At 43.3% G+C, this 12,568-nt stretch overlaps 1 protein-coding gene and 4 non-coding genes across 12 annotated transcripts in view; 1 reads left to right on the top strand and 4 right to left on the bottom strand.

Moving 5' to 3' along the window:
- Positions 1–5,246: 5,246 nt before the first annotated feature.
- On the bottom strand, positions 5,247–5,319 carry TRNAA-AGC (transfer RNA alanine (anticodon AGC)). The gene has a single exon. It is a non-coding gene; the product is annotated as a tRNA-Ala (tRNA).
- Positions 5,320–5,443: 124 nt separating this feature from the next.
- On the bottom strand, positions 5,444–5,532 carry TRNAY-GUA (transfer RNA tyrosine (anticodon GUA)). Its single transcript is given in 2 exon segments — positions 5,444–5,479; positions 5,496–5,532. It is a non-coding gene; the product is annotated as a tRNA-Tyr (tRNA).
- A 432-nt stretch (positions 5,533–5,964) lies between these two features.
- Positions 5,965–6,057, bottom strand: TRNAY-GUA (transfer RNA tyrosine (anticodon GUA)). Its single transcript has 2 exons — positions 6,021–6,057; positions 5,965–6,000 (listed from the first exon to the last, which is right to left on the bottom strand). It is a non-coding gene; the product is annotated as a tRNA-Tyr (tRNA).
- A 344-nt stretch (positions 6,058–6,401) lies between these two features.
- On the top strand, positions 6,402–6,474 carry TRNAR-ACG (transfer RNA arginine (anticodon ACG)). The gene has a single exon. It is a non-coding gene; the product is annotated as a tRNA-Arg (tRNA).
- Positions 6,475–12,234: 5,760 nt separating this feature from the next.
- Positions 12,235–12,568, bottom strand: part of DNAJC5B (DnaJ heat shock protein family (Hsp40) member C5 beta) — a 65,215-nt gene continuing 64,881 nt past the window's right edge. For 4 of the 8 annotated variants that reach the window (XR_009246086.1, XR_009246087.1, XR_009246089.1 and 1 more), the window contains one exon: positions 12,235–12,446. The gene's annotated coding sequence lies outside the window, so the exon portion shown is untranslated. The remainder of the gene's footprint in view (positions 12,447–12,568) is intronic. The other 4 variants (XR_009246082.1, XR_009246083.1, XR_009246085.1 and 1 more) reach the window with 1 other exon arrangement.

Genomic DNA, 12,568 nt, shown 5'->3' with positions numbered 1-12,568 from the left:
TAAAATAAATCTTAAGAGAGAGAAGGAAACGAAGGAAACTGGACAATTTAAATTGAGTTTCGGGTTTCTAATTGTAGCCACTGTGGCCATTTGGGAAGAGAAGTCATGAAGAAAACTGTCTCTCAAATAAGAAACAAACAAGAAACAGGCAAAACTCCACCATTCTCTCTTCTTCCAACAATTTTCCAATCCCCCGGTAAGTCTGAAGAGAAGAGGTGGATTTCTAAAACCCAAGGATGCACCCCACAGTGAAGCTGGGGATAAGGAGGAGACAATGAGCAAGAGAAGGCTTTGGACCTCTTTCAAGGTCAAAGGGAAGCAGTCTCAGGGGCCAGAGCATGCAAAGTGGAGGCCTGCAATGTAACTTGGACAGCCAGTTCAGAACGTTGGTGTTAGGCCAAACTTCACAAGGTACCAGGCCTGGCTTTGCATCAGACACTGGAAGCAAGCTTGGAGGCTCCCAGGTCTCTTGCACTTTTGACCAACGAGTTGCAAATTTGGTGGTTTCCTCTTCCTCCTCAGTATGATAATTTACTAGAATGATTCACAGAACTCAGGAAAACACTGCTTATGATTATAGTTTCATTAGGATAAAAACTAGAAGCAGACAAAAGAGCTGCCTAGGGCAAGGTCAGGGATGGGTCCTAGGCAAGAAGCTCCATGTTCTCTCTCAGTGGAGACAGGCACATCACACTTCTATGCTTCCAGCTAGCACTGTTATCTAGGGAGGTTCACGTGAGCTTCTGTGTCCAGACTTTTTGTAGGGGTTTTGTGATGTGTATGTGATTTGATTGAACCACTGACCACATGAATGTTCCCTTGGCTTCTTCCAACAACTGTTCCTCTGTGGGGGATGGTCCCCACAGTGGATTAGCTCAGTTGCCAAAATCCCTTGGGTCCTCAGGATTTAGGATTCCTCCTAGGAATTTGTGACCCAGGCCAGATAGATACTTTGTTATGCACAAGACCGGAATGTGTTCTTCCAGTCAGGTAGGGCAGTTGAATTACTTTTACAGCCATACCATTGTAACAAATGTAACGATCCATTGTGTTCCAAGTACCATTCAGTGTTAACAGTTGGCTGTAACAGGTCTGTAACAGGTTTTGTTATCTGGCTGATTGTAGTTGAGCAAAGTTAACTAGCTTCCCCAGTCTTACCGCTACCAAACTATGATGCTAACTTAGAGCACTATCTTTGGACTTCAGAGTGCATGACCTCAGCCATTGAGCTGACCACACCCATGCACTAGGACAGCACTAGCCACGAGAACTTTCTCGGTAATGGAAATGTTCTACATCTGTGATGTTCATCCTGTGGCCCATATGTCTACTAAAATACTAGGAATGTGTACATTTAGTACAACCCAGAAACTAGATTTCAAATTTTAGTTAGAGTTTAAATGACCACATGTGGCTAGTGGTTACTATATTAGAAAATGAGCCCTAGAATATGAGATGCATATATTTTTTTTAAAAAAACCTAAAGATTAAATTAAGTTAAAGTTTTTATGAGGGATTTTCCAGAGAAATCAGGTACCTTATTTTGTCTGGTTTTGTGCTCTCTGAATCCAGTGATACAAATCCCCTTTGACCCGAGGATATTTACGAGAGTGAAACCAACTTTTCATCCTAAATTTCTGGTAACAGAAGACAAAGTCCTGAGGTCCATGTCAGGAGTGCTTTAACATGTTCAAAGTCACTTAAAAAAAAATTTAATCCAGAACTCTCCTTCTAGTAGTATGATTTCTGTCATGTTCTTACACCTAGGACCCGATTCATGACCTCCACAAAAACTTAAGAATTTCTTTCTATCTACATTGTCAGTCTTTATCTGGAAATAGGCAGCTTCTCAGTTTTTAATGAAAAAGCAAGATTTTACAGAACTGAAAATCAGAGATATGCATGAATTTGAAAATAACTTAGCAGAAACTAACACACTTCTTTCATTAGATAGTTTGCAAACTTGTTTGAAAGCATTTTTTTTGTCTTGATTAAATCTGTTCATAAATTTTACCTCATTTTACTCTGAGGAAAAGTTAGAAAAGTAATATATTGTACTCTATTCTGAACATTTCTTTGAGTATAACTCACCCAATAAAGAGCAAGAACTTTAATCCAGGTTCTTCTCCATACCTGGTGTCTGACCTCATTGGGGCTCTACCCACGCAATACATATCCCTCATGCCCTCAACCTCCTTACTAATTTCTCTGAATTCCCTCTTTCCTTTTGCAAACTATTTCTTACATGTCAGTCCCTATTTAAATCCCATTACGACGACCTAACCCTGGGTAAAGACATTAATCCTTATTGTGGTTCCTAAGACCTGACATGATCTCCCTTGCCCATCTTGTTCAAAGAAATAAGGTATCAGTGACAAATACATATGACTTTCAATTTCATGATAGCCACATTAAAAATTTTAAACCAAAAACATAAATTCTTTTATTTCATTTATCTCAAAATATCAAAAATATTATGATGTATAGCCAGTGTTTCAAAAAAAAAAGATACATGTGAATAGAGGGGATTTCTTTCCCTCTTTCAAATTTAAATGCATTTTTCTTTCACTTTTTATTGCTTTTTTTGCACTAGCTTTAGCTGAAAACCCAGATTAGACATCCTTGCCTTGTGCCTCATATTAGGATGAAATCTTTGGTCTTTTACTGTAAGTATAAAATGATGCATGTATTTCATTGACACTTTCATCAGATTGATGGACCTCCCTCCCCCTCCAAGTTTGCTAACAGTTTTTACCAGATGTTGAATTTGATCAAATGCTTTTTCGGCATCTGTTGAGAACATCAAATACATTGAGTTTTGAATGTTGAACCAGCTGTGCATTGTTAGAATAAATCCCTCTTGGTCATAATGCATTTTCCTTTTTGTATATTGATGGATTTGATTAGCTAAAGTTGGCTTTGAACTTTTGCTTTTGTTCACGAAACATATTAGTCTGTAGTTTTCTTTCCTGTGGCATCTTTGCCCAGTTTTGCCATCAGAATGATATTAACTTCATGGATTGAATTGAAAAGTACTCTTTCTTAAAATTTCTGGAAGATTTTGAGTACAATTTGCAATATAATTGGCATGTTCAGTAGAATTCACCACTGAGACCTCTAAAACTTGATATTTTCCTTATGACAGAAATAAAAAAAATTCATACATGTAAATTACCTAGAACTGTGCTTGGCTTGCAGGAAATTCAGATTAAAGGTTAGCTTTTAATTTGTTAAAAGTCATTTATATTTCCAATTAAAACGATGTTTACTTTAAATTTTAAAAGACTTTTAAATTTTAGGGGAAAAAAGTCTTGCAATAACCCTACCATCAGATACTATTAACATTTTCTAATGCATGTTCTAGTCTTGTCTAGAGATAATCTGTGTTTGTTTAAGTCATCATTTTTTATATTACTTCTTATTCAATTAGCATTGGATTGATATTTCCCATGTCAAGTTGTTCACAAATATAATTTCAATGATTATATATATTTCATTATATGGTCATAGCAGAATATACTTAAGCATCATTTTGTGTTTTTAGGATTGTTCTATTTTCCCTGAACACTATATCATAGAACCTCTGCATGTTTAAATATTTGTAGACACACATTTAAACGCTAAAAATGATGGCCCCAAGTATTTCCTCTGTAGATTGCTAAGCTAGCCAGGCTTCTAGGCACTGAAATGTGTCCCAGTGTCTGTAACCGGCGGAGAAATGACACTTTGTTTCCCTTCTTCTTTTCCCGTCCTTTCTCTCTGCCTCCTTTGCTTCCACTCTGCTAGCAGGAAGGCTTCTGCTGACCACTTGTCAGACACTGTACCAGGGGCTTCTCAAGTTATTCCTTAAGAAGAGGCACCATTTTTTTTGTGGGTACCATTGTTATCATGCCTGTTTCACAAATGAGGACATTACATCCCCAAACTGAAGAATTTGTCCAGGGTCATGCAGTCATGCAATAAGTATTGACAAAAGAAATGCCTTCACGTTCCACAACCCACATGACTAACCACTTCACTATGGGATTCTGCCTTTTGATTTATACCCTCTAATTTTTATGTGAGTCCCACTTTCCATCTGGGCTATTTATTGTGTGAATCTGGCCCAGGTCTGAACACATGACTTCCACCTAGGCTTTGGGCACAGACCATCCTTTTTACTTCTTACCTGATTCTTGCTTTTTTGGTCAGCAACACATGTCTGTTTCCTGCCTTAACCAGTTAGGATACACATAATGTCAAACTAGCAATTGGAATACATTGCCTAACAAAAGAATAATTTTCCTTATTTTGCAAATGTTTTCATGATCCCAGCAATGATCTTTCTGAATGGCTCACAAAGCATTCCATTTAAAAAAAATTCTTTGAAAATAATAAAATGAAGTAAAAAAAACTGATATTGTTCTGGATAATGAAAGATACAGCAATAAATCTCAACTGGTTGTACACATAGACAATAAAAGTGTGCAGGTTTCCTGAGAATCTAGAATGTGAAATGAAAAACTATCATCCATTGATTTTAACCCTCTGAAAGTCTAATGTTTCTGCTTTTCTCTGGTAATTTATATTCTGTGTTGAGCACTACAGGATAGGTTTAAGACGGGCTACATTGCAGAAAATGCGAATTGGGAGAATTATCAGAGAAGTTATGCTGGTGTGTTCTACTGAATCTCTGAATCTAGACAGCACTTATTCCCAACTGACTGTTTCTCAGTGTTCGTCTAGTGTTGACTCCCAGGAAGCCTCCAACCTCAAGGCCTTGGGGTCAGTCAAGACCTTTCTCAACCTCCCCAGTCTCAACGGGCACCCAGCCACCCTGGATCTGCCCTAGAGGGCACGCCACCGCCCTGAGTGGAGATGGAGCAGAAGAGCGCCTGTTTCCTCCGCTCAGCTAAGGTTTCAAGCTGTCAACGTCCCAGTTCTATTTTCTGTTTCGATATTTGCGCGTTCCCCCTAACCATGGGCGTCTTGGTCACAGAAGAATCCCTAGGAGAGTAGTTACCAATGTAATGAATCAACTGACGGCAACCCGTTGCCTTTTGTGAAAGACAGATAACCAAATTCAGCAGTCACCCAAAGTAAACAAGTGTAAACATTAGAAAACAAAACAAAGCAAAACAGGCTGCCAGCGCTTGTAGTTTCTTTTGTGGGTATTTTTCACAGAGTCGTTTCAAGCTTGTCCCCTCCCTTTCCCTTTTGGTTGCAAAAGCAAACAAAATCAAACTCTGGGCAGTGAGAAAAACAACTGGAGGATGCGGGCATCGATCCCGCTACCTCTCGCATGCTAAGCGAGCGCTCTACCATTTGAGCTAATCCCCCAACACTGGGTAAGCTTGCTTATCTTTTGCTCTAGAGTAGGGTCAGAGCGTTGCAATTCACATAAATAATGATACTTTCGCTCCGGCCTCGGCACTAAAGCAAGTCACAAAACAAAACCACAACTTCCTTCGAGCCGGAATCGAACCAGCGACCTAAGGATAACCACAGCCAAACACCTACAGTCCTCCGCTCTACCAGCTGAGCTATCGAAGGGAACGGGGAAGTTAACTGCCACTTAATCCTCACAACACCGCACCATTTTGTAGGTTTGGTTTCTTTTTCGCATTTCCGCGCTCCCGGATGATACAAGGCTCGTTTGGGCGCGGGCCGCCCTCCTCACGGCAGCAGGAGCGAGTCCTCGCGGCTCAACGTGCCCGAGTTCTGAGGAAAAGCTCCTCGTGGCTCCCGGGGAGCCTGTCCCGGCCGGCGTGGCAGCGTTCGCCCCCTTCCATGGTGAGCGAGAGGCTCTGGAAACGCCGAAGACGGCTGAGTCCAGGACAGGACTTCTCCTAAAAAGCTCCCCACGCGTGACACCATACACACGCGGGCGCGTTGGTGCTGGAAACGCCCTTCTTTGAAATGGGAGGTGTAACAAGAGCGGGACGGGCCGCAAATCGTTAAGCTGTGGGAAAAAGCACGCCCACCTCCTTCGAGCCGGAATCGAACCAGCGACCTAAGGATGCCTCTTGCCAGGAAGTCAGCTACAGTCCTCCGCTCTACCAGCTGAGCTATCGAAGGGACGGCACTGTGAGTGGCGTCCCGTGAGGCTCAACCCAGGAGTCAGCGCGCGATGTGGGCCGGCCAGGGGTGGCCACGCGCATGCGCAGCCTGCCGCGCGCGCAGCCGAGGCGGGGGAGGGGAGGCGCAGTAGCGGCCGAGAGTTGTCTCACGCCTGCGCAGAATGACTGGCTGCCGTCCGCGAGCTTGAACGACCCCAGGAAGGGCTGCCGACACGGGTGACCCGGCCGGGACTGCGACACGGCCACCTCAGCAGGACAGCCACTTGGGAAAGCAGGAGCGACCGCCGGGTGTGGCCTGGTCGATCCCTAACCTGAAAGGTTCGTCAGTTGTTATCATGCAATGGGCCAGTGGCGCAATGGATAACGCGTCTGACTACGGATCAGAAGATTGTAGGTTCGACTCCTGCCTGGCTCGTTTTTGTCACTGCAGTTTTAAAAGTTGGTTCCATTCTCATATCTCCCAGCTATAAATTCCAACAATAGTTCAACCTCTGCACCCTGGGCCTACTCTTGTAGGCTTTGGCCTCCCAGCTCCCACCCTTGAGCTTTCTCGGCTCGGAGAGGCGTCCCCGTCACTGGGGGACCCCCGCAGCGGCTCGGTTCCTCAGGTCTCCTGAAATATCGTTCTTGTGAGATCCTAAAGGCCAGCCAAGTGTCTGAAGACCTTTCTTTCCACCCACCTAGGCCCTGCACTTTGTTACTGAAAGTGTCCCGTTATGTGTAATTGTATTGGAAATGTTCCCTTTTAGGTTGGGCCTGAAAACCCTGTTTCCTCAGCTGTTTTGGCTAAGACCTATATTCAGAAGTCGTTAGCAAACCAAATGACTTGCGACCATTCCCCGAAGTGCTGTGCACTCTCCGTTTGTTTAGCGCGGCATCAAAATTGTGTAGGATCTGCAGTTACCACCCCCCCACCCCCGCAGCTGGGAGCTTTGAACCGAAAAGGTGTAGTGTTGGTTTGGGCAAATGTGAGTTTGTATTAATTTATCTTATTTGTGGAAGGAACTTTGGAATTATTTCTTAGATGCCCTCAAACCAGGTAGCAGTTTCTCAAGTGGAAGATTTAATACAATACTGTTAGGAAAGAGAAAATAAGTTAGGGAAGACAAAAGGGCTAGTTTTGTAAAGTGGGAAGGCTGCCTCCCTCGGACTGCGGATGGTCCAAAGAAAGTAAAATGTGAGTGGACAGTAGGCTGAAGACTGTTTGGACAAAATGCACTAGTTTTAATTTTGTTTCCTCTTGTATATTTTGATATTTTGGTAATTAACAAACTGACATCTTTAAAAGTTTGTGTTGTTTCTAAGAGTTTTAAAAGATTGCTACCGTGGGAAGTTGGGGAGATATGTTACATCCCCCAAGACAATAAGCAGAACACTGTTTATTAGTCTGAGGGGAAAGAACTTTTGTCCTTTTCCTGTTTTCTCCTTATTTTACAAGGGTAGTGAACAAGGTGTTTCTTCTCTGCAGAGGTCACGGCCATGGCCGTCATTGCAGTGCCACACGGTACCTTTCCTCTTGGGCTTCCCCCTTATTCTGTCTCGTTGCTCAGCAGTAAGCTTGACCGAATAACAGGTTCCATGACAGCCAAGACTGGCTTTGTCTCTTGTGACTGAAATTCACACCGAGGTAGTGTGAGCAAAGGATGGTTTGATACACTGTACAACTAGGCCTTAGTGTTCTCTGCGCCCCTCAACTGCTCTCACTGGTTGTGTAGTGCGTACAGTTGGGAACAGCTTTACAGCTGGAAGAAACAAAGAATGCACACTAGTTGAGAATATTGTACTGGTTGAGTTCTCCAGGAAACTGAAATTGAGAATTAGAGTGCGAAATTTTTATTGGTTAACTGCTTAGTGTGAATGGAAAAAGGGTGGGCGCTATCTTGTGCGGGGTAGCCCTCAGAGAGGGCTAGAGATGTGACAAAGGCAGTAACTCCCCTGAGCTGAGATTTCCCTCAGCAGAGTCTGGAGTTGAGCCGCAGTGGCCTGGCCCTTGCACCACACAGTGGTTGGCCAAAGGCTAGTCATCCCAGAAATCTGAGGAAGTTAACTCCTGGAGGCTAAAACAGCCTCCTGGTAGCTGGGCAGTGAGTCCTTTCTTGAAAGACTTTTGTCATCTGTGTCTGCCATAGACGTACATCCGTGAAAACAAAGTCCAAGAAAGAGGAGGATGTGGAACTTACTGATAAAAGGAGCCAACCTGCTGACTCAGTGAAAGTAAGGGCAGCTTTGCAGAAACCACGTGGTGCAAGTAAACTGAATTGTGGCACAATTTTGAGAAAGGAACCCACTGTCTTAGTGGTTAGCCGATACTGTGCTCTGCCTCCAAACTCATGTGCTGAGTCCCCAATCCCCAGTACCGCAGAAGGTGATTGCTTCTGCAGATAAAGCCTTTTAGGAGGTACTTACTAGTGTTAACATGGAGTCCTTAGGTAGGCCTTTAACCTGAATGTGGTAATGCTTGAGAAAAAAGCTTAAAGCTTCTTCAGACCTGTGCACACACTGAGTCACGCCCCTGTAAGGACACAGGGAGAAGGCAGCTGCCTTCAGACCACTGGGAGAAGTTCCAGGGGAAACGACACCTTCTGAGACCTTGCTCTGAGACTTCTAGCTTCCGAAACTGTGAGAAAATGCATTTCTGCTGTGAAATCCACCTGGTCAGTGGTATTTTGCAGCTCTAGCAAACTAATAAAGGAATCATACAGAAAAATACATTTTTGTTTTTTCATCCTTTTATTTTTGTTTAGCCACATACGAGTTGTTTTGCTTAGCACATGGGACAGAGAACCGTATAGCTATTATCTAGGACAGACTTCATCCAATAAAAGTTGCTTAGTAACAGTGGGAGTGGGCTGGCCTTTAGCTTAGCAGTGAAGTTACAATTGGGATGCTGTTGTCTTATTTTGGAAGAGGCTGAGTGCGAGGCCTGGCTCTGCCTCTGATTCCAGCTTCCTGTTAATGCACAGCCTGATGGTATCTGACAGCGTAAGGAGTTGGGCAGCCGCCACTCCGGAAACTGGACTGAGTCTGAGTCGCCTGGCTTCAGCCTCGTCCATCCCCAGCTGGTGTGGGCATTTGGGGAATGAACCAGTAGATCAAAGATCTTCCTCTCTCTCTCTCTCTTTTCTCCCCTGCCCCCTGCCTTCAGGTGAAAACCAACTGATTTAAAAATGAAGGAACTAATATCTAAAGCTGTGAAATGGAACTAGAACTTAACTTTGGTGGAAAACCTTTTTTTATCTATGCATAGAAGAGGATCTTGAAAAACTTCATGAAAACTGTACATTCTGAAATAAAATGTGAACTTCAGTTTTTGCAACAAAATATTTTAAAATGTTTGCTTATTTTTATTTTATTTGAAAGGGAGACAGGCACACAGAGATCTTCCATCTGCTGGCTCATTCCTGGAATACCAGCAACAGTAAAAGCTGGGGTCAGGCCAAAACCAGTCGCCTGCCTGCAACTCTATCCACGTCTTCCATATGAGTGACAGGAACCTGGATATTCCAGCCGTTCCTTCCGTCTTTCAGGGTGTGCTTTAGCAGGAAGCTGGACTTAAGCAGAACTAGGACTCAGACCTAGGCACTCTGAAATGGCATGTGGTGTGCCAAGATACATCTTAGCTGCTGTGCCAGACACCTGCCTCTTACATTTTTACTCCACTTTCCCATAAACATTTCAAAGTACTCTTACATGCTGTACACATACTCGTATCTGCACATGCATATGCTCACTCACATGTGCACATGTCTATACATGCCTCCTGTGCAATTCCTGTTGGTCAAGTAGTAACTAATGCTAGTGGGAAGAGAATATCACAGAGCTAGGAAATGCAGGACACAGCAGGAGAGTCCAATTTTTGTATTGAAATTTTACCCTCTTATTTAGGAGGACATATTTCTTCAGGTTTTGATAGCTAAACATTTAATATCCCAGCATACTACCCATTGATTTAAGAAATAATTTCCATGCCAAATACAGTAGAGAAATTTTTCTTTAAAGATTTATTCTGCTTGAAAGAGTTATAGGGAGGAGAGAGAGAGAGAGAGAGAAATAGAGAAGAAAGATCTCTCATCTGCTGGTTCATTCCCAGATGGCTACGAGTTAGGAACTGACCAGTCTGAAACTGGGAGGCAGGAGCTTCTTCAGGCTTTGATGCTTTCTCAGGCCACTGGCAGCAAGCTGGATGGGAAGTGGAGCAGCCAGGCTGAGTGAGAATCAGTGCTCATATGGGATGCTGGTTCCACTGGAGCAGGATTAGTCTGCCACGGAACCACACCAGGCCCCCAAACATGTGTTTTAAATGAGGGCATTTTATTTGAAATGATTATGCTTATAAATTAATCAATACAGTGACTTAATTTGCTTTCATTATTTGTCTTCCATTATGTTTTTTAAAACAAAATTAGCTTCAAATGTTGCTGAAATTGTGATCAATAATTCAGAATGATGACAGTGTAAAAGCTAGGAAATGTAGGCATGCCCTGGTAGAGCATTTTTTTAAGATTTTTTTCTTGTTGTAGTAGTAGTTGTTGTTGTTAGGAAGGCAGTTATACAGAGAGAAGGCGAGACAGAAAGATCAGAAACCAGAGCTTCTTCCAGGTCTTCCCCTCGGGTGCAGGGTCCCAAGGCTTTGGGCCACCCTCTACTGCTTTCCCAGACCACAAGCAGGGAGCTGGATGGGAAGTGGAGCAGCCAGGATATGAACTGGCACCAATATGGGATCCCAGCAGATGCAAGATGAGAATTTAACCACTGGACCACCGTACCAGGCCCAGGGCATGTTTTAAGGTGTAAGAAAATGTTATACCTTAAAACTAAAAAAAAAAAAAAAAAAAAAATCCTTCAATTATTCCTCACCAGAAAGCAAAGTGTGTTATAAATTAGCATTTTGAGAAGAAATGGTGAGTGGAGATGGTTGGTGGCAATGCAGATGACTTCAAAGCAGCAGCAAATCCCCTTGTTGGGTAGGACTCCACAGCCCGGCCCCGGGGCCAGAATGTGCCCAGTGGGCTTCTGGGCATGGGGACACTGATGATGAGATCTTCAGCTATCAGCAGCTCAGTTGGCAGCCCAGTGGTAAGCTGGCTGTTCTAGCAACTGTCCTCTAACTGTTGATTTGGTTCTAGGAATTTGTTTTTGCTTCCTGAGGTCAACACTGGAACAGTTTGGAAATTCCAGAAAGTTGTATCATACTTACTGGTTCATTTGACATTGAGCATGTTTAGGTCTCCTTTTGGAGAGAGGCCTTTTGCAGAAGTAGCACTGACTGTGAGAATTAATCAATTACCCAACAGCTGTTAGTTTCCTTTCTTGTCTTCTACTCTGTAGGAAGTACACATGTAAACTGTGACTTTCAAATATACTTCTGACAAAGAAAAAAATGTACTTCTGGAAGTCACTACTAATATGAGCTTTCTATAATGTTAAGATTTTATTTTATAGAATCTGGTTACATAGGACTTTAATCTCAGTTGTTGGTTATTCGTGATCTAGAGATGCTCAAGAATTGAAAAAAGACAAATATTAGGTACTTAGCAAGATTCTCCCCCAGATTCTCAGTTCAGTCTCTAGAGGATCCTCTCAGTAGAGCCATCTCACCTCCTCAGAACTCAGTGGGCAGCATTGTAGCAGCTCTTCTGGTAGTCCAGACTTCCAAACGAAAGTCTAGGTAGTAAAGTGCACTGCTTAATGAAATAAGCCAGACATAGAAGCTAAATCTCACATGATCGCACTTCCACCTGGAATCCCAAAACGTTCAATGTATAGAAACAGAGAATGCATGGTGATTACCAAGCGCCAAGGAATAAGATAGGAAGTGAGGGAGATACAGATCAAAGGAATTAACATAGAAAAAGTGTGAGTGATTGATTCTCAGGTGTCTGGTCACCTGTTTTGTTTAATTTTTTTAATCCAAAAGCAATGGTAGCAAAGGAATGGCACGCTGGAGTATGTCTCCTGTCTAGGCCACATCCAAGGTGTTTTACTCTCTGCATCATTTGAACTAAAGAAATAGAATATCAGGGCCAGTGTTGTGTCATGTCAGGCTAAGCCCCCACCTGTGGTGCCAGCATCCCACATGGGCACAGGTTGGAGTCCTAGCAGCTCCACTTCTAGTCTAGCTCCCTGCTAATGGCCTGGGAAGGCTCCTGGCTTTGAACTGGCCCAGCTCTGGCCATTCCAGCCCTTCAGGGAGTGAATGAGTGGATAGAAGATTCTTCTGTGGAGCAAGGGGCTTCCACGATCTGTTACACCCTGGAAGAAGTCCTCCTCATCAGCAAGTGAGACACTTGCTTCCCAGGCCTCTTCAGCCTCGTGGACCAGCTGGCTGTTTTCATAGTAGCTCTGATCTGCCTTCAATGCTGTGGGGAGTTCTGAAGCAGAGGTGACCTGGTGGGAGTGGGTGTTTGTCATCAGTATCCTCATTTTTTTATGGCATCTTCAGTTTTGAAGGTGAACTAATCCTTCAGATATCCTTGCCCTGATGGGGCCTGCAAGTCCTCTGGGAGTTG

Source organism: Ochotona princeps, chromosome 9 (genome assembly GCF_030435755.1).
Source record: "Ochotona princeps isolate mOchPri1 chromosome 9, mOchPri1.hap1, whole genome shotgun sequence".
NCBI lineage: Eukaryota > Metazoa > Chordata > Mammalia > Lagomorpha > Ochotonidae > Ochotona > Ochotona princeps.
This window is presented reverse-complemented; position numbering and strand designations above follow the sequence as displayed.